This window comes from Balaenoptera acutorostrata, chromosome 6 (assembly GCF_949987535.1).
Source record: "Balaenoptera acutorostrata chromosome 6, mBalAcu1.1, whole genome shotgun sequence".
Taxonomy (NCBI): Eukaryota; Metazoa; Chordata; class Mammalia; order Artiodactyla; family Balaenopteridae; genus Balaenoptera; species Balaenoptera acutorostrata.
The window spans coordinates 112,665,585-112,686,986 of record NC_080069.1 but is presented as its reverse complement, the minus strand read 5'-3'; the positions used below and the strand labels follow the sequence as shown (position 1 = coordinate 112,686,986).

The 21,402-nt window shown below is 42.9% G+C and overlaps 1 protein-coding gene across 8 annotated transcripts in view; it reads left to right on the top strand.

The window, feature by feature from the left end:
- The window catches only part of TTLL11 (tubulin tyrosine ligase like 11), a 274,872-nt gene that overhangs the window by 168,842 nt on the left and 84,628 nt on the right, over positions 1–21,402 (top strand). The window lies entirely within an intron of this gene.

Genomic DNA, 21,402 nt, shown 5'->3' with positions numbered 1-21,402 from the left:
CTTTTTGCCTGTCTTTGAACTTTACATATAAATACAGTCGGACAATATATATTCTTTTGTCTCTGGCTTCTCTCACTCAACATTACATTGGTGATATTCATCTGTGTTGTTGCATGTAGCAGGAATTCATTCATTTTTATTATTGTAAGGAATTATATTATGTGAATGTACCACAATCTATTTCTACATCGACAGGTTATTTCCAGTGTTTGGCTATTATTTTGTGTCCTTTTGGGGAACAAGATGGGTAATAGAAGAAATCAAGTTAAATGAGTGAATGAATGAACGTGTTTTTTAAATTATGCCAAATGATGCCCCTCCACTCCCAAGTGGCTCAGCCCTGGAGCCTGAGGGCCAGGTCCCTCCCCTAGCTGAGCTCCCTGAGAGCATCTGTATTGTCCTCAATGCCATCTGCCCCAGACCCGGCTTGGGTGGTACCATTTGTTCTTTCATTCATTCAACAAATAAATATTAAGCATCTCCCATGTGCATGCGTCGTTTTGGAATCTGGGAATACATCAAGCATGAAAACAGATGATAATTGCTACTCTCGCGGAGCATGTTTCTAGTGGCGTAGACTTTCCCCACCTCCACCCTGATATTTCCCATCACTCTGTGACCCGTGTGCAGGGCCCTTCCCTGTAGCAACCGCTCTGTTAGGCCTCGTGGAGTTTCACCCTGCACGTTCAGCCCTCAACCAAGGATGCTTGGAGCACCCCTGCCCCCATCCCATACAAAGACTCGTTCCTCCCCAGACACCCCAGCTCCCCGGATGCTGATCTCTGCTTCAGCAGCTCAGAGGGATGCTCTCTACGTCTCTGGCCCGTGGTCTATAAAGTGCCTACAGGCTGAAGACTGGGTACCTGGGCCTCACCTCATGTTTCCCTTTGTTCAAGGATCACAGGCCTGTACTGCCTGCCGTCCCATGTCTCAAAACACTTTCCTCAAAAAATGTCCCTCGTTTCATAGTTGTCTAGGACAGGAGTGTGAGTTTGCTATCACTCTGTCACGGCCCAAAGCACAAGTGTATGCTTATCTTTTTAATGGCCTCATATGATTCCATTACATGGGCAGAACTTAATTTTAGTGGATTTTTAAAGTGCCATTTATTTCCTATAGAGCAATAAGAAATTTAAGGTTTGGAGATTATACTCATTCTTGCCCCTAACTCAGGCTTGCTTCACCAGGTTCTGTGGATTGCTTTTCTTTCTTTCTTTTTTTATTGTGGTAAAACATACATAACACAAAATTTGCCATTTTAACGATTTTTAAAGTATACAGTTCAGTGTCATTAAGTATATTTGCAGTGTTGTACAACCATCAATTCTAGGAGATTTTAAAGGTGAGAGTATTTGTTTCAGTTAAAATTGACTTCTGGCACACAAGAGAAAGTATTTGTTTGAATAAATATGTGATTGAATCCTGTCACTGGAAAGAACGTTTTTGAATTTGTTGGGATGCTTTTGGCTACAGGCAACTGAAAACCCAGCTTAGTTTGGCATAAGTAACAAGGAAATGTATTACCTTCCATGAAAAGGTGTCAAAAGCTAAAGTAGCTCTGAAGTTGGTTAGCGTGGGGCTTTCATGGGCACTGAACACCCAGGGGCTTTCCATCCTTTTGTTCTTCCATCTCCAGCTCAGTGGCTTTGTCCTTGGGTTTGTTCCCCTCCTAGTCTCAGGATGGCCGCAGCTGTCTCAGGTATCATATCCCAAAACAGCAGCATATCAAGACAGGAAAGGGGACTATACCTATTCATGTGTCTTTAAACAGTGAAGAAACCTTTCTCAGAAGCCCCCCAGTAGATTTCTCATCACATCCTATTAGCCAGAATTGGGTCACTGTCCCAAGCTTCAACCAATATTGACAAGGGGAATGGACCCGCCTGGGCTCAGCCTCCTCTGAAGCACATGGCCTTGAAGAAGAGCATGGCTACCTAAACAGAATGTGAGTTCTGTTAGGAAAAGGGAAGGGAGGAAATGGATCTTGGATGGGCCGTCAATCATGTCTGCAAGAGCTTCCCAACCCAAAAGTAAATCTGCCTAGGTTCCAAGTAAGAGACATTTACCTGGTGAGAAATTAGGTTTGTCCAAATAAAGTAATAAGAATCTTAACTGGAGATTAAGTTTCCTAACAATTTTTCCAACTGTCTGACTGTCATCAGTTACAAATCAAATTCTAACACAGTTAGCCGTCTTCTGGGCTCACATGAGCTCATGATTCCTTCAGCTGGGATGCCATTTCTTCCCTTCTAATTTCTGGCCATCTTTTCAGGCTCAGCTCAGAAGGCATTTCCTCCGAAATCCTTCCCTGAACCCCAGAATCAAAATGAATTTTTCTGTTTTCTGTATTTTCCTTCATTCTGTTTTGTATAACCACTGTCTATCCAGGCTTTTATTTTTCTTTATTTCTGTGTTTTAAAAGTTATAAAAGTAATAATAATTTTTCCTTGTAAATAACTTAAACAATATGTGCAGTGCATAAATTGAAAAGGCAAATCTTCCCATTCAGCTTTTCCCTCAATCCCAACCCTACTTTCCAGTGATGACCACTGTAATCAATTTGCTTTTATCCTTCCAAATTTTTAATGTGATATTTAACCTCCATTTAAATTCATTTTGTTATTGCAATCTTTATAAAAATGGAATCAGGCTATGTATTATAATATGCACGTGTCATTCTGTGACTTGTTCTTTTTACCTGTCAATATAGTGAAAACATCTTTAGTATCAGTAAATCCAGATCTAGATATTGTTTCTATGGCCTGAGCGTTGTTCCAGTTTGGGGGCTTAACATACTTTTTATGAACAATTCCCTGATTATGGGGACTTAAATTATTTCCACTTTTCCACATTTCAAACAGTGCTGCCAGGAACCCCCTTGTGTGTGTGTGTATGTGTGTGTGTGTATGTCTTTGTCTACAAATAACAAGATTTCTACAGGATAGATTGCTAGAACTGAAATTTCTGTGTCAAAGAATATGTAATTTTAAAATTTTGATAGCTACTGCCAAATTTTATGAGGGTGTTTTGGGACCAGCTGCTGCTGGTATACGGTGAGTAACTGTCAGGCTTTCAGACTTTATAAACTAAAAAAATTAAAAAAAAAAAACAAATTGTGGAGACAACATAAAGAAAATAGCCAACATTTTCTTTTTCCAGGTAAGGACATTAAAAAGAAAATTAAGTGCCAATCTTTAGCTTGAACCATGTGAAGTGGACATTTTTTTTTAACATCTTTATTAGAGTATAATTGCTTTACAATGGTGGGTTAGTTGCTGCTGTATAACAAAGTGAATCAGCTATACATATACATACATCCCCATATCTCCTCCCTCTTGCATCTCCCTCCCACCCTCCCTATCCCACCCTTCTAGGTGGTCACAAAGCACTGAGCTGATCTCCCTGTGCTATGCGGCTGCTTCCCACTAGCTATCTGTTTTACATTTGGTAGTGTATATATGTCAATGCCACTCTCTCACTCAGTCCCAGCTTACCCTTCCCCCTCCCCGTGTCCTCAAGTCCATTCTCTACGTCTGAGTCTTTATTCCTATCCTGCCCCTAGGTTCTTCAGAATCATTTTTTTTTTTTTTTTAGTTTCCATATATACGTGTTAGCATACGGTATTTGTTTTTCTCTTTCTGACTTACTTCACTCTGTATGAATGACTCTAGGTCCATCCACCTCACTACAAATAACTCAATTTTGTTTCTTTTTATGGCTGAGTAATATTCTATTGTATATATGTGCCACATCTTCTTTATCCATTCATCTGTCGATGGACACTTAGGTTGCTTCCATGTCCTGGCTATTGTAAATAGTGCTGCAATGAACATTGTGGTACATGACTCTTTTTGAATTATGGTTTTCTCAGGGTATATGCCCAGTAGTGGGGTTGCTGGGTCATATGGTAATTCTATTTTTAGTTTTTTTAGGAACCTCCATACTGTTCTCCATAGTGGCTGTATCAATTTACATTCCCACCAACAGTGCAAGAGGGTTCCCTTTTCTCCACACCCTCTCCAGCATTTATTGTTTGTACATTTTTTGATGATGGCCATTCTGACTGGTGTGAGGTGATACCTCATTGTAGTTTTGATTTGCATTTCTCTAATGATTAGTGATGTTGAGCATCCTTTCGTGTGTTTGTTGGCAATCTGCATATCTTCTTTGGAGAAATGTCAATTTAGGTTTTCTGCCCATTTTTGGACTGGGTTGTTTTTTTGATATTGAGCTGCATGAGCTGCTTGTATATTTTGGAGATTAATCCTTTGTCAATTGCTTCGTTGGCAAATATTTTCTCCCATTCTGAGGGTTGTCTTTTTGTCTTGTTTATGGTTTCCCTTGCTGTACAAAAGCTTTGAAGTTTCATTAGGTCCCATTTGTTTATTTTTGTTTTTATTTCGATTTCTCTAGGAGGTGGGTCAAAAAGGATCTTGCTGTGATTTATGTCATACAGTGTTCTGCCTATGTTTCCTCTGAGAGTTTTATAGTGTCTGGCCTTACATTTAGGCCTTTAATCCATTTCGAGTTTATTTTTGTGTATGGTGTTAGGGAGTGTTCTAATTTTATTCTTTTACATGCAGCTGTCCAGTTTCCCCAGCACCATGTATTGAAGAGGCTGTCTTTTCTCCATTGTATATTCTTGCCTCCTTTATCAAAGAAGGTGACCATATGTGTTGGTTTATCTCTGGGCTTTCTATCCTGTTCCATTGATCTATATTTCTATTTTTGTGCCAGTACCATACTGTCTTGATTACTGTAGCTTTGTAGTACAGTCTGAAGTCCTGGATCCTGATTCCTCCAGCTCCGTTTTTCTTTCTCAAGATTGCTTTGGCTATTCAGGGTCTTTTGTGTTTCCATACAAATTGTGAAATTTTTTGTTCTAGTTCTGTGAAAAATGCCATTGGTAGTTTGATAAGGATTGCACTGAATCTGTAGATTGCTTTGGGTAGTATAGTCATTTTCACAATGTTGATTCTTCCATTCCAGGAACATGGTATATCTCTCCATCTGTTTGTATCATCTTTAATTTCTTTCATCAGTGTCTTATAGTTTTCTACATACAGGTCTTTTGTCTCCTTATTAGATTTATTCCTAGGTATTTTATTCTTTTTGTTGCAGTGGTAAATGGGAGTGTTTCCTTAATTTCTCTTTCAGATTTTTCATCATTAATGTATAGGAATGCAAGAGATTTCTGTGCATTAATTTTGTATCCTGCAACTTTACCAAATTCATTGATTAGCTCTAGTAGTTTTCTGGTAGCATCTTTAGGATTCTCTATGTATACTCTCATGTCATCTGCAAAGAGTGACAGTTTTACTTCTTCTTTTCTGATTTGGGTTCCTTTTATTTCTTTTTCTTCTCTGATTGCTGTGGCTAAAACTTCCAAAACTATGTTGAATAATAGTGGTGAGAGTGGGCAACCTTGTCTTGTTCCTGATCTTAGTGGAAATGGTTACAGGTTTTCACCATTGAGAACGATGTTGGCTGTGGGTTTGTCATATATGGCCTTTATTATGTTGAGGTAAGTTCCCTCTACACCTACTTTCTGGAGGGTTTTTATCATAAATGGGTGTTGAATTTTGTCAAAAGCTTTTTCTGCATCTATTGAGATGATCATATGGATTTTATCCTTCAATTTGTTAATATGGTGTATCACATTGATTGATTTGCCTATATTGAAGAATCCTTGTATTCCTGGGATAAACCCCACTTGGTCATGGTGTATGATCCTTTTAATGTGCTGTTGGATTCTGTTTGCTAGTGTTTTGTTGAGGATTTTTGCATCTATGTTCATCGGTGATATTGGCCTGTAGTTTTCTTTCTTTGTGACATCTTTGTCTGCTTTTGGTATCAGGGTGATGGTGGCCTCATAGAATGAGTTTGGGAGTGTTCCTCCCTCTGATATATTTTGGAAGAGTTTGAGAAGGATAGGTGTTAGCTCTTCTCTAAACGTTTGATAGAATTTGCCTGTGAAGCCATCTGGTCCTGGGCTTTTGTTTGTTGGAAGATTTTTAATCACAGTTTCAATTTCAGTGCTTGTGATTGGTCTGTTTATATTTTCTATTTCTTCCTGGTTCAGTCTCGGAAGGGTGTGCTTTTCTAAGAATTTGTCCATTTCTTCCAGGTTGTCCATTTTATTGGCATATAGTTGTTTGTAGTAATTTCTCATGATCCTTTGTATTTCTGCAGTGTCATTTGTTACTTCTCCTTTTTCATTTCTAATTCTATTGATTTGAGTCAATGGCTAATGGTTTATCAATTTTGTTTATCTTCTCAAAGAACCAGCTTTTAGTTTTATTGATCTTTGCTATCGTTTCCTTCATTTCTTTTTCATTTATTTCTGATCTGATCTTTATGATTTCTTTCCTTCTGCTAACTTTTTGGTTTTTTTGTTCTTCTTTCTCTAATTGCTTTAGGTGTAAGGTTAGGTTGTTTATTTGAGATGTTTCTCGTTTCTTGAGGTAGGATTGTATTGCTATAAACTTCCCTCTTAGAACTGCTTTTGCTATATCCCATAGGTTTTCGGTCATTGCATTTTCATTGTCATTTGTTTCTAGGTACTTTTTAACTTCTTCTTTGATTTCTTCAGTGATCTCTTGGTTATTTAGTAGTGTATTGTTTAGCCTCTATGTGTTTGTATTTTTTACAGATTTTTTCCTGTAATTGATATCTAGTCTCATAGCGTTGTGGTCAGAAAAGATACTTGATACAATTTCAATTTTCTTAAACTTACCAAGGCTTGATTTGTGACCCTAGATGTGATCTATCCTGGAGAATGTTCCCTGTGCACTTGAGAAGAAAGTATAATCTGCTGTCTTTGGATGGAATGTTGTATAAATATCAATTAAATCTGTCTGGTCTATTGTGTCATTTAAAGCTTGTGTTTCCTTATTAATTTTCTGTTTGGATGATCTGTCCATTGGTGTAAATGAGCTGTTAAAGTCCCCCACTATAATTGTGTTACTGTCGATTTCCTCTTTTATAGCTGTTAGCAGTTGCCTTATGTATTGAGGTGCTCCTATGTTGGGTGCATATATATTTATAATTGTTATATCTTCTTCTTGGATTGATCCCTTGATAATTATGTAGTGTCCTTCCTTGTCTCTTGTAACATTCTTTATTTTAAAGTCTATTTTATCTGATATGAGTATTGCTACTCCAGCTTTCTTTTGATTTCCATTTGCATGGTATATCTTTTTCCATCACCTCACTTTCAGTCTGTATGTGTCCCTAGGTCTGAAGTGGGTCTTTTGTAGGCAGCATATATATGGGTCTTGTTTTTGTATCCATTCAGCCAGTCTATGTGTTTTGGTTGGAGCATTTAACCCATTTACATTTAAGGTAATTATCAATATGTATGTTCCTATTACCATTTTCTTAGTTGTTTTGGGTTTGTTATTGTAGGTCTTTTCCTTCTCTTGTGTTTCCTGCCTAGAGAAGTTCCTTTAGCATTTGTTGTAGAGCTGGTTTGGTGGTGCTGAATTCTCTTAACTTTTGCTTGTCTGTAAAGGTTTTAATTTCTCCATCAAATCTGAATGAGATCCTTGCTGGGTAGAGTAATCTTCGCTGTAGGTTTTTCCCTTTCATCAGTTTACATATGTCCTGCCACTCCCTTCTGGCTTGCAGAGTTTCTGCTGAAAGATCAGCTGTTAACCTTATGGGGATTCCCTTGTATGTTATTTGTTGCTTTTCCCTTGCTGCTTTTAATATTTTTTCTTTGTAGTTAATTTTTGATAGTTTGATTAATATGTGTCTTGGCGTGTTTCTCCTTGGGTTTATCCTGTATGGGACTCTTGGCGCTTCCTGGACTTGATTGACTATTTCCTTTCCCATATTCGGGACGTTTTCAACTATAATCTCTTCAAATTTTTTCTCAGTCCCTTTCTTTTTCTCTTCTTCTTCTGGGACCCCTGTAATTCGAATGATGGTGCTTTTAATGTTGTCCCAGAGGTCTCTGAGACTGGAAATGGACATTTTTATTTGTCAAAATAGTCTAATATTTGCAATTTCATATGGTTTAACTTAATACCATCGGCATGATTTCATAAAAGAATGGACACACACGCTCACATGCTCACACGTTCACACACACACACACACACACCTCATTTATTTTCTCATTTAACCCATCACATGGGTGAACACTTAATCTCATGTCCAGGAATCGCCTGCATAGAATCATTGTCCAGCGGCTCCCTCCCCCAATGGCCACCAGTGTCCACCCAGTCTGTCACAGGAGAGAGGTCTTGGTCACGTGAAGAGTAGCATGGTGGGGTGGGAATGGAGAAGAAACAGCATCTGTTCCTGTTCTGGGTCCCTTGCGCTGGTTTTAAGCAGCTGTGGGGGTGAGGGGTGAAGGGGGTGAGAGGCAGAAGCTGATGAATCTGGGTGAGAGGACCAGTGTGACACTTGGCACAAAGGGGACCACAGGACCTCCCCTAGTCCCCTCCCCATCTCACCACAGAAGGCCTGGAAGCTTAGGGAGCATCAAGAACCAGACCTCCAGCTCAGCACTCAGGTGACAGCCCAGCCTGGAAGCGAGGCCCCTCCCAGCAGCCTTGTGGGCAGTGGAAATGGCCCCTTGGGAGCCTGTGCATGGGAGGAAGCACAGGAGTCTGTGCATGATGATGAGGGCTTGTCCCTGGTCACGGACGCTCCTGAGGTCTTCATGGGAAACTCTCTGGAATACCTGAGTGATGTACTGGGAGGGCCGGAGCAGGGTGGACTCTGGCTCCGTTACTGGGCAGGTGGAGGGCTGCTGAGATAGTAAACACATGGACTTACCATTTTATCTGAAGGTCCTGCCTGTAAGCTAAGCTCCCTGAAGCCACAGTCTGTGTCCTCTTCAACTTTGATTCCATGCCCTGCCCCAGGCCTTGCAGGTAGTAGGTGCTCGGGGAATTTCCTTGTGATGGTCTAGGCCCTATTCTGGGGGGTTGGAAAACTGGTCCTGTAAAGGGCCTGATAGAAAATATTTCAGGCTCTGCTGACCATACTGGTTCTGTCTCATCTAGGTAATTTGGCCATAGATAATACATTAATGAATAGATGTGGCTGTATTCCAATAAAACTATTTACAAAAACAGATGACGGGATCTCCCTAGTGACACAGTGGTTAAGACTCCACGCTCCCAGTGCAGGGGGCCTGGGTTCGATCCCTGGTCAGGGAACTAGATCCCACATGCATGCCACAACTAAGGAGCCCGCCTGCTGCACCTAAGACCCAGTGCAACCAAATAAATAAATAAATATAAAAGAAAAAAACAAAAACAGATGGCAAGTTGGTTTTTGACCCAAGGGCCATAGTTTGCCAACTCCTGCCCTATATGTACTGTCAGGGAAAGAACAAGAGCAGCCTGTCTTAGGATCAAATGCTACCTTCGTCCCTTACAACCTGTGTCCCCCAGGTGAGTACATCACCTTTTTGAGCTTTAGTTTCCCCAAATGTAAAGTGGGGATAATAGTTGCCACCTTCAGGATTGATGTAGTTTTAAGTGAGATAGTGCATGCAGAGCCTGGGCATGGAGGTGGACAAGGGGCTCCAGCACTGCTAGTTTTTTTTTTTTTTTAATTGGGGTATAGTTGTTTTACAGTGTTGTGTTAGTTTCTGCTGTACAGCGAAGTGAATCAGTTATATGTATACATATATCCCCTCTTTTTTGGATTTCCTTCCCATTTAGGTCACCACAGAGCACTGAGTAGAGTCCCCTGTGCTATACAGTAGGTTCTCATTAGTTATCTAATATTTTATACATATTAGTGTATATATGTCAATCCCAATCTCCTAATTCATCCCACCCCACCTTTCCCCCCTTGGTGTCCATATGTTTGTTCTCTATGTCTGTGTCTCTATTTCTGCCTTGCAGACAGGTTCATCTGTACCATTTTTCTAGATTCCACATATATGTGTTAATATACGATATTTGTTTTTCTCTTTCTGACTTACTTCACTCTGTATGACAGTCTCTAGGTCCATCCACATCTCTACAAACGTCCCAGTTTCGTTCCTTTTTATGGCTGAGTAATATCCCATTATATATATGTGCCACATCTTCTTTATCCATTCGTCTGTGGATGGGCATTTAGGTTGCTTCCAGGACCCAGCACTGCTAGTTTTAACAGAGCACGAAACCATCCGGAGCCGCACAGCCCAGCTGTCTGTCCCCAGGCCTGTCCAGGGAATAACATGAAAGAGCAGGAGGCAGGATTTTTAAGGGCTGACGGAGTGAAATGCTTAGGACTTTGATTTTATTTCAACACGAGCACTGGGCAGAGACATAATGTCCCTGGTCCTCCCTACCCACAGCCTTCAGGTGTCAGTTGAGTAGCATCCTGGTTTCATTACATCCATCACAAGCAGCTGAAGGTTTCCAAAATCACAGTCCTAGACAGATGTTGAGCCTGTCTGGGGATTAGAAATATCCTTTTCCATTAAGCATAAATTAACTTAATCACCAGGTATGAAAGATAAGCAACATAAACAGCATTCCCTGCAGCTTTCATTAAAATTAAAATTCTATTTAAAATTTAGCTTGTATTTTCTAGGACCTGAACCCCTTCAAAGAGATAATCTTTGCTGTAAATTTTTACACTGACAGGGTGGCAGAGATGAATGGGCTGGGGACAGTGAGGTACTATGTAATTTAACTTTGCCTCCTGGTCTTCTTTTCACCAACGGATGGATCTGTACATTTTAAAGAAATAATTAGTCTCAGTAAGATCTGGTCTTTGACCATTTCAGAAGCAGTCAGACTGATCCAAAAAAATGAAACTCAGAGCCGAGATGACTAGGAGCAAGGTGCTTCAAATCTTGTTGTTCTGATCCAGACTGTAGAAAGTGCTCCTAGGAGAGAGCAAACAGAAAGAGAGGCATCAACAGTGAGTCACCCGGGGACTTCCCTGGTGGTGCAGTGGTTAAGAATCCGCCTGCCAATGCAGGCGACCTGGGTTTGAGCCCTGGTCCGGGAAGATCCCACATGCCGTGGAGCAACTAAGCCCGTGCGCCACAACTACTGAGCCTGCTCTCTGGAGCCCATGAGCCACAATTACTGAGCCCATGCGCCACAACTACTGAAGCCTGCGTGCCTAGAGCTCGTGCTCCGCAGCAAAAGAAGCCACTGCAATGAGAAGCCATGACGAAGAGTAGCCCCTGCTTGCTGCAACTGGAGAAAGCCCGCCTGCAGTAACAAAGACCCAATGCAGCCAAAAATAAATAAATAAAATAAATAAATTTATTAAAAAAAGATAAAAACAATGAGTCACCTGGAGACCGGAAATGGAACCCTCCTTGGCTTGGCCTCTGTTTTTCTGGGGCAGAGAATGGGAAGAGTGGCCAGGGTCACTGCATTCCTTAGCAGATTTTGAAGGAGAGACCCCTGTGAGGGAAACCCAGCAGGGTCAGCGTGGTGTTGTAGAGCGAACGTCAAAGGCATACAAACCTGCCTTCAGATCCAGGTTCTTTTTTTCTGACTCTGATCTTATGCAAGTCTTACATTTCTTCCGAGCCCCGAGTTCCTAATCTGTAAAATTACAGATTGAATAATGAACAGGTGAATAATGCCCACCTCCTAGGATCATTGTGAGGGTTGGAGATAATCTTAGTGTCTAGAACTCATCACATCCCGGGTACTTGCTGAATGCTTCATATTATTTATACGTTTAAGAAATAGTTGTTGAACATCTGCTGTGTGCCAGATTCGAGACTAAGTGCTGAGGATGTAGAAAGCCGTAAAATACAGCCAACACTCTTAAGATGCTCACAGACCCAAGAGGGGATTGAGACATAGAAACAAAAGAATCACAACTTAGGGTGACAAGTCCAACAAGGTACAGAGGTGACACAGAGAAGGGAGTGGTGTACTCTGGAGAAAGTGACATCTGCTAAGTTTTAATGACATAGAGAGCCTGGCACGATACATGTGCAGAGAGGGGCATTCTGAGCAGAAGGGATGGCTTATGCAAAGGCAGAGAGGCGTGCAGAGGCATTTCATAGGAGGTTGGAAGTTTATAGACAGAGTGCTTTGTTAGATGGGGAGGAGGAGCAGGGAGGGCGAGTCACGAGGATGGAGTGTTTCTTGATGTGGGTGCATCCTCTGAAGACCTTGATTTGAAGTGCCTTGGATACTCCTCAGCTGGGCCACGGAGGCCCAGCAGGGACCACGTGGTGCCCACCACCCCACCGAGGTTCGTCAAACATCCAGACCAGAAAGTGTCTCTTCCAAAAGGAAATCCCACTGTTGATTTTAATGGAGTTGCAGATTGGAGGGGAAGCAGGTGGTAGAGCCAAAAATGCACTGCAAGAGGAGGCCCAGGCAGCGGGACCCCAATCCCTGGGCTACCTTCCTGCCTACGACCTCACATAAGCCTCCTGGGACGAGGGGCGCTATGTTTTCTTCAGACGTTTGCTGAGTAAATGCTCAGATGCCCCATCTGACCACCTTTGTCCTGCCTCTCTCGCAGTGCCGCTGTGAGGACCAGGGATGGAACAGGGGTGAACATACTTGGCAAAGTCTCAGAGTTTATTCAAATATGGGTGTGTCATTATCATCGTTGTTGTTAAAAAGAGCTGTACACCAATTAGAACCTGCACCAATGTTGAAAAACCAGTCTCCCCATCCATTAAAGAATGTCTGTATGATTACCACTGACTCTCACTGAACAAAACCCAGCATATGAGGACTTCCCTCGTGGCACAGTGGTTAAGAATCCGCCTGTCAATACAGGGGACATGGGTTTGAGGTCTGGTCCGGGAAGATCTCACATGACGCGGAGCAACTAAGCCTGTGCGCCACAACTACTGAGCTTGTGCTCTAGAGCCCGTGAGCCACAACTGCTGAGCCCGCGTGCCACAACTACTGAAGCCCGCGCACCTAGAGCTCATGCTCTGCAACAAGAGAAGCCACCTCAATGAGAAGCCCGCGCACCGCAATGAAGAGTAGCCCCCGCTCGCTGCAACTAGAGAAAGCCCGTGCGCAGCAACGAAGACCCAACACAGCCAAAAATAAATAAATAAATAAATAAGAAATGGTAATTAAAAAAAAATAACAGAGCACTCTCTTTAAAAAGAAAAGAAAAGAAAAGAAAAAACAACCCAGCATATGCCCTTTAAAAATACAAAGAAATGCAAACCGCATAGTTACCTTTGGTGATTTGCCTTTTGAGTATTGCAAAAATGACTTATTAGTCAAAACAATAATTATATTTGAGACTATTAAAGATATCTGGGCTCTTTCCTATGTAATCTAAAAAACATTAATTTACAGGGGGAAAAAAAAACCATTGAACTTGTACCTACTTACGAAGCAAGCATTATCTTAAAAAAAAAAAAAGTTTCCCCAAGCATTTTCAACTGTCCCTACAGCTCAAAAGATCACTTTCTCTCCAAACCCACAGCCCTTTGTTTTAATGATAAATGTGTTCTAAAGAAAAGCGCCGCTGTCCCGGGCTAGAATCAGTGTTCGGTTTGAAGCTGTAATGCTGGTGCACTGTTTTCCAAGCTGTTAGACTCAGCTGACAAGGAAGCTGTGAAGGAACTGCAAAGTTTCTAAAGCACTGCACAAAATACGGGGACGGTTATCGCAGTGGCAGAATGTTAAAGGACTATTTTGTGGAAGAGTATGTGAAATCAAGACACGCTGCTCACAGCAGTTAAGTAACATACTTTGGCCCAAGTGATAGCTAGATGATATCAGATGTGCCTCCTGAGAGAGTGTCAGAGTATGAGATTTACCCAAGATCACATGCACAAAGCAGATTTGTTTACCCAGGGAGCTATTGCTGGGGCTTCTTTAAACTGCTAGTGTTCAGTGTCTGCGGAGGGTAGGAGACCACAGCTCTACGTCCTGGTCCTGCACTTGACACTGTGTTGTGTGGACCAACTAGTTATCCCCTCTGGGCCTCAGTTTACTTGTCTGTAAGTTGAGTAGTGATTTCTGCCCTGCCTACCCTCCAGCCTTGCTTTGAGGATCCAGTGAGGTAATGGGTGGAAACCGGCGCGTGGAGTCCCAGAAGGGATTGTTACGGTGTCTTTAGTAGTCCTCCTGACCTCAGAGCCTAACATGCCCCTTTCCCTTCTCCACGGCTTCCGGACATCTCTATCCTTTGGAAACATCGCTGGTTCTGCTTCTGCAGAACTGCCCCAAACCATCTCATCCCAGGGGGCTCCTTAAGTCCCCAGGAGACAGGGTCAAGAGAATCCCGTTCCAGCTCTGGCTCTGCTCCTTATTGGGTGGTTCTGGGCAAGTCCCTAGCCCCCAACTGGGCCTCATTTTCTGGGACCTGAAATGAAGATTTGGCTGAAGTGATTTCTTTTTTTTTCCTTTTTAAAAATTTGTTTATTTATTTTTATTTATTTTTGGCTGTGTTGGGTCTTCGTTTCTGTGCGAAGGCTTTCTCTAGTTGCGGCAAGCGGGGGCCACTCTTCATCGCGGTGCGCGGGCCTCTCACTATTGCGGCCTCTCTTGTTGCGGAGCACAGGCTCCAGACGCGCAGGCTCAGTAATTGTGGCTCACGGGCCCAGTTGCTCCGCGGCATGTGGGATCTTCCCAGACCAGGGCTCGAACCCGTGTCCCCTGCATTGGCAGGCAGACTCTCAACCACTGCTCCACCAGGGAAGCCCGGAACCTTGGCTTCTTAAATACATTTCAGTGAATTTGACTTTTTACTGAATGATGATTCTGCAAACTGGTTTTAGATTGTTCTGTGATGCATTGGTGCCCCCGAAGAGCCCTGTGATTCTTGCCTCAGCTTTGGAGAGTTTTTCTACTTCCTCCTCTGTTTTCAGGCTGGCAGCTGTCACTTCATGTACTGCAGATTGCGTGGTCTGAAAATCAGATTGGCGACTTTGGTAGAAGTATGGGTAAAGTAAGAGTACATAGGTGTGGAGCGAGGCCCCAAGAGGCCCTCCTTTCACTTACAGACATAAACTTGAGGGCATGACCTTTGAGATCTTGAATTTGGCTCCTCAGAGGGCTTCTCACTTGCCTTCAGGTTCTTGGTAGTGTTCAGAGTAGGTAGAGGAGGGGTCTGGGTGCCTGAGTTCTGACGGGGAGATTTCTCTACTGCCTGGTGTTCTCATGGTAATTAGCCTGGATCAGCCCTTACCCCGAATCTCGAATCTCGCCTCTCTCACTGCTCCATCCCCAACACTCAATTTCAGGATTGGGCTCTCCTTTGTTTACACATGCAGCTTCCTTTGAGTGGAATCCAGGCTTTCCTCTCTTCCTACCCACCACCTGCCCAAGTCTTCCACCTCTTAGCTACCTTGTGGGAGCCTCAGGAACCTGCCCTGAGCTCCCAGGGGATCGGAGTGCCCCTTTGTCCCTGTGCGCACCTCTCGATCCACACATGTGACACATGGACCCAACGCGAGGTCCTCCGTGGCTAAGACTCTCTTGTTCAGCTTTGTATCTAGTACCTGGATCAATGCCTGGCACATGTGACCTACTTGAATAGGGTTAGAAGAATGAATGAACAAGAAAACGAATGAATGAATGAATAAGATGATTGCCTGCCATGGGCTGAATTTTTTCACCCCCCCAAATTTGTGTGTTGAAATCCTAACCCCCAGTAACTCAAAATATGACCTTATTTGGACAATAGGGCATAGGGGCATTACAGAGATAATCAAGTTAAAATGAGGTCATTAGGGTGGCCCTAATCCAATATGACTGGCCTCCTTATAAGGAGAGGAAATTTGCACACAGGCACACACAAAGAGAGAAAATGATGTGAGGACACAGGGAGTAGACAGCCATCTACAAGCCAAGGAGAAAAGCCTGGAACCCCAGCTCCTAGGGGACAAGCAACAGCTCTGCTTGTCGGGTCCTCGTGATAAGCGTTCTGACTACTTGAAGGAATCAGTGACTGGATGAACAGACAAATGTAGAGAAAGTAGAGAAAACCACCATTGACATGAAAAATGACTTTATTAGTTACGTCAGTATTTTATGAATTCCCAGCATGGTACCGTCAAAGTGGGAGACGGATCTCTTTTCTTTGCTCATGAAACACCAGCACATGGCGGGATCTTTCACAAGTACAAATTCTGCTCATTGAGCTAGGCTGGCAGTTTCTAACCTGGACCCGTGAAAGCCCGAGTGAGTGCCGTTATGATGTCTGTCTGCGTTGGCACCACTCTTAACTGGATAACTGTCCCTGCCTCCCACATTTTAGAAGAGAGAAACAAAAGGTCTGATAAAATGTCAGAACTGGGAGGGGCCATGAGGTCATCTGTTCCAGCCTGCGGATTTTACAGATGGGAAAACTGAGTTCGTTAGAGGGGAGTGGAATTCCCTGGGACGCATGCTAGTCTGGGAATCTGAGTCATCGGATGCCTGGTCTCCTGCTCATCCTTCCACCCACCAGAAGACGTTTTCTCCTGCCTTCTCTTAAGCAGTCCACGTGCCCTATGCTTGGATGCTAAGCATCCACGTCTAATCTGCACAGACGGCCCTTTTCTTTGTTCTCCCTCTTCTTCTCCTTTCTCCTTTAGGAGGTAGGTCTCATTATCCCTATTCTACAGATAAGAATACGGAACCTCAGAAACGTTAAGTAACTTAACAGTGTCATAGGATTAATAATCAGCAAAGTGAGGATTTTATCCCCGGCTGTCTCGCTCCCAAACTTTCCACCACTCCATGCTTTTTCTTAATCTATCTTTATCCCTAGGCCTTTGACATTTTATCCCAATTGGGTAGAACATATTTTAAAATATCCATTTGGTTAGAAGTAATGAATTTTTCATGGCGAACCAGGGTATGTCTGAGAGTCCATAGAGAAATTTGCAGTAAGATTTAGCAGATTATCCTTGGAAGGTTACTTCCAAATGGAAATGAGTGAGCAGATAATCTAGATGTGGCCGAGGGCTGACTCGTGGTGATTGCTGGAAGGAATCTTGAATGATCTGTAGAAAACTGATCAAGTTTTGGTTAATGGAAGGTGGTGACCTTTGGTTAATGGAAGACCAGACTATCTCCTGTCCTACCCTGGTTTTGCAGGCGTACTTTCCCTCATCTGTGGATAACTGTATAATAAGACCACTGAAACCTCTATTTGTTGTTGTTTCGCCATGAGCTCTGGGAAGACAGAAAGAACTTCTTATTTCTCTCTGGATCCCATCACCCAGCACAATCCTACTATCTGGAACGTACTCCATAAATATCTGTAAAATAACCAGTGAATTTTTCTTTCATTTTGGAACCATGGACATTTTAGAAGAAATACTCTCTTCTTCTGACCATTGCTCTGAGGACAGCCTGTGGGCTGGCACTGGACCTCCTTCCACTTTCCCTTTTAGATCTGTCCTATACACCAGATTCCTAACGAGGCCCAACCCACGTGCTTACTGGCAAGTTGAACATCAATCCTCTTCCTGTTATGAGTTGATTTCTATGCTAAGTCTTGGGAACCACACCAGCTTTTGCCTTCTAGGAGCTCCCAGCCTAGTGGGCGACTTGACGAATAACTCAAATACAAAAAGACCTAAGTAAGTGTTAAATGAGGCACTGGTGATGAGCTAGGGTAGGAAGCATGATTAATTCTGCTTGGAGAAATCCGGGGAGGGTTCATGGGGAAGACAAATATTAAGAAAAATTTATTACATAAATGGATTCTGAGCAGCTGACATCCCAAGTTCATAATCTACACAGGAAACTCAAAAATAGAGTTCACTCTTTCCAATTCTGGTTGTTTAGGGTGCTGACTCAGACCCAGATTCATAGCTTTGAGAAGAAGAGTCTAAAAAATAATTAGAGATACAAATCTCAATGACTATTTCCTATTATTGGGAAAGTGACAGTGGGTCACTTGAAAATATTGCTTATCTCATCACTTCTAGTTTCACATACTCCTATGTGAAATATTTGTAAACCCATATTTGTGTTGAAATTAATAGAAAAATGTGTCACCCTATTTTATTGTGATCTCAGTAGTTAATTTCAGGGCAAACAAAAGATTATTAGATAAAAAACTTTGAATTAGTGACTATGAATTTATTCTTCAGCAACTTACAAGGTCATAGACTAAAGCCAGATTATATATCAAGGGCCTTAAAAATGTAATACCTGTTGACTCACAAATTTCACTTCTGGGTCCTTACACTGAAGATATAATACAAAATTATAAGAAAAATTCATTGTGTAAATATGTTCTTCCAAGTAGTGAAAAATGGGAAACAATCTAAATATCCATTAGCTTGAGGGATAGTCATGCAGTCATTAAAGATATCTATAAATAATTTTGATGACACAGCAAAATGCTTATAATAAAATGTTAAATGTAAAAGGAGGCTACAAAACTGTATGTATAGTAGGATTTCAACTATGTGAAAAAATTATATTCATAGAAGAGGATGGGAAGGGAGTTTACCAAAATATTAAAAGTGATCATTTCTGGATAGTGAGATTATGTGTGAGAGTTTTGTTCTCTTGCCCACATATTTCTACATTTTTCGTGTCTTTTACAAAGAGATATGATATTACAACATTAAAACCAGCAATGTTAGAGAGAACCCCGACAAGTTGGACCACTGGGTAGAAACATACATCAGAGGCCAGCATATTCTGAGTTTGGGGGCCCATGATACAGAGAGTTAGCAGAACTTTTCAAGTGAAAGAGCATGACCGACCAAACTTGGATTCTTTTTGGGTCCATGGCTACAGGCCCGTGATGGCAAGAGGAGCATGGAAGGTCAGGCACTGGCAACCAAGCATAACGACCTCCTGCTTTCATGAGCTCAGGTCATTCACAGCTGGACCCAGATAGCACGAAAGAGTGTGGACAATCGCGTCTACTGCCCTGGTGGAGGAAGCAGGCAAGGACTTGGCAGGGGGCCCTGTCAAATGGGCAGGGATAACGGTCAGGGCATCCATCTAATGGGAAACTAGCAAATGAAACTGACCTCCTCCATGAGGTTGGGGCCAGTAGCTGCTAGAGTTTGAAGTTCTGCTTAAGCATGAAAAGTCCAGGCTTACAGCAGAAAGAAAAACACTGGGGCTCAGGGGACTGAGGGTCCAAGTGCTGGGCCAGGCCTGGCTCAAGGCTGGACAGGGCTGAGCTGGCCGGTGGAGCCTCAGGACCCTGGGACTCTAGCTGTGAGGGGCTGGCTGGTGTGTCTAGTTGAGCAGTTCATCAAACACATAATAACATGTAAGAGGCGAGCAGTTGTAGATGTCCCTTTGATGATCTTTATGAAATGTGGAAATATTCTTAGTTGTTAGTATCTTCTCCAAAGAGAAAATGTTGTTTCCAAGGAGAGCTCTGTCATGGATGTGGGAATTCAAGCAATTCGTATTTCATTTTCAGACTTAGTGTGTGAAGCTAAGTTGGGCTGTGTGTTTTACCCCATTGGATTTGGTATCCCTGAGCCGTGCTGGAAAAACCTGCAGACCCCTCACTGTTAAGTGATGGGATGGATATGATTTCATTCAAAGCAGAGAAGTAAAAATGCACCTCAGTATTTTCTTTAAATACTTTACATTTACCTAATCCTTCCAATTACACCACGGCATCTGTTCTTCATGAGAGATTTGGGAAGTCTAGACATGGCCAGCCCAGAGAAGTTGGTGATTGCCCTAAGCCAGCCACTGTTTATTCCTGGTGTGTGTGTGTGTGTGTGTGTGTGTACGTGTGTGTGTGCACAAAATGAGTGTTTTATAACATTTTATAAAAATTAAATATATACATAATCTTGTATTTTATATATACGTATACATTTATATATAATATCACTTAATCTTTACAGCAACCTTCCAAGGGAGGTATTATCTATATTTTAAGGGTGAGAAAACAGAGGATCAGAAGAGCTAAGTGACTTGCCCAAAGTCACACAGCACCTAAGTGGCAGAGTTGGGATTTGAACCCAGCTCGGGTGTTTCTTCCTCTCCCGACGGGCGGAAGAGGGGCCTCGTGCTCCTGCCGTGCTGGGGTCTGCGCAGTAACCCTTGCAGGCCCTTCTGGCCCCCTCACTGAAGTCCAGGCACCTGCATCTTTCCCCTCCACATACCCTTCTATGTATCCATTTCCCTCGCCACAGATGAGATGTGTGAGTCACTCCTTTCGGGAATCATTAGGAAAAGAGGGCCGGGGGGTTGGGAAGCAAAGAAGGACAAGGAAGAGGAGGAAGGTGGCGTGGGACAGTGGCTGCTACAGCTGTGACGGAGAAAAGGGCGCTGAGGGACAGTGCGGGGGCTCTGGACACCCTCACACGTGTCAAGAGGGTGCCTGGGTGAGGGGGCGAGGGGGTGGGCTCCTTGGCCTGGAGTTAGGAAGTGGGGCTGAAGCCCCCCAGCGCTAGTAACAGACAGGAGTGTGAGGGAGGCGTGTTGGAAAATTCCTCTGCATCTGAGCCCCTCACCCAAGGCAGGAACATTGCAGGCATTTCACGTTCACAGCTTCCTGTGACTCTGGTAGGATCCAGAAGGCAGAATTCAATAACTCCTGGTTATTCAGTTAGAGGTGACTGAAGCGTTAGATGGTGAAACACACTCGCTCACAAACACACACACACACTCACACACACACATACACACACACACACACACACACACAAATGAGGCTCCTTGTAAACACTGCTTTGCAGCAAAGCCTAACAGATTCCAGGCATCTTGTTCAAAATGTGAGGGAGAAAGATCCCGAAAAGTGTCTAGGGAGCAAAGAGTGACAACTTCTTTTTCCTAAATTTAAGACATAGAAACTTAACATAAGATATATTATTTAGTCCTCTCTCTGTATTGTTTTCTTTTGATGAAAGGCCTTTAATCAGTTTGTTCCCGCCTGTGGTCCCCCTAACTTTTCTTCTCCACCATGAATTCTCCCATCTTAAAGATTTTAGGAATCTGCCCTTGAGGTCTTGGGAACAAAAAAGGTTTCTGTGTCTGTGTCTCAGCACCGACTACACACTTTGGGAACTCTCTCCCTGCACCAGATGTGAGCTCCTTGCAGGCAGGCACCCTGCCTTATTGACCTTAGATCCCCTGTGCCCGGTGCACATAGGAGGTTCCACGTGTTGACCTGCTTGGTGCCAACTTAAGGACGTTTAGTACCTACGGTTTTGTTCAAACCATTTGTGCAAACGTGGACTCCAGGTCCTCACTGTTCTCTCCCCACGGGTGTTTGCAGGCCGGGCCAGGGGAGGCCTTCTGGGACCGCTGGCAGCTGCTCGGTAGAAGTTACCTGTATTTGTCTCATGCAAAACAGCTTGCAAAAACTAGTTCATTATGCTTTCTGATTTCAGCTTTCCAGATATCTATATGGACAGAAAACACAGATTCCCTCCAGTTTCTGACAGAATGTCTTCATTGAAGCTTCAGCTTTCGAAGCTTTCCGTAGTCAGGTACCGGACGTAGCTGGAGTGACCTGTGTCGCCCATACCTGTAGCCACGTCTCCCAGTAGAGTGTGGT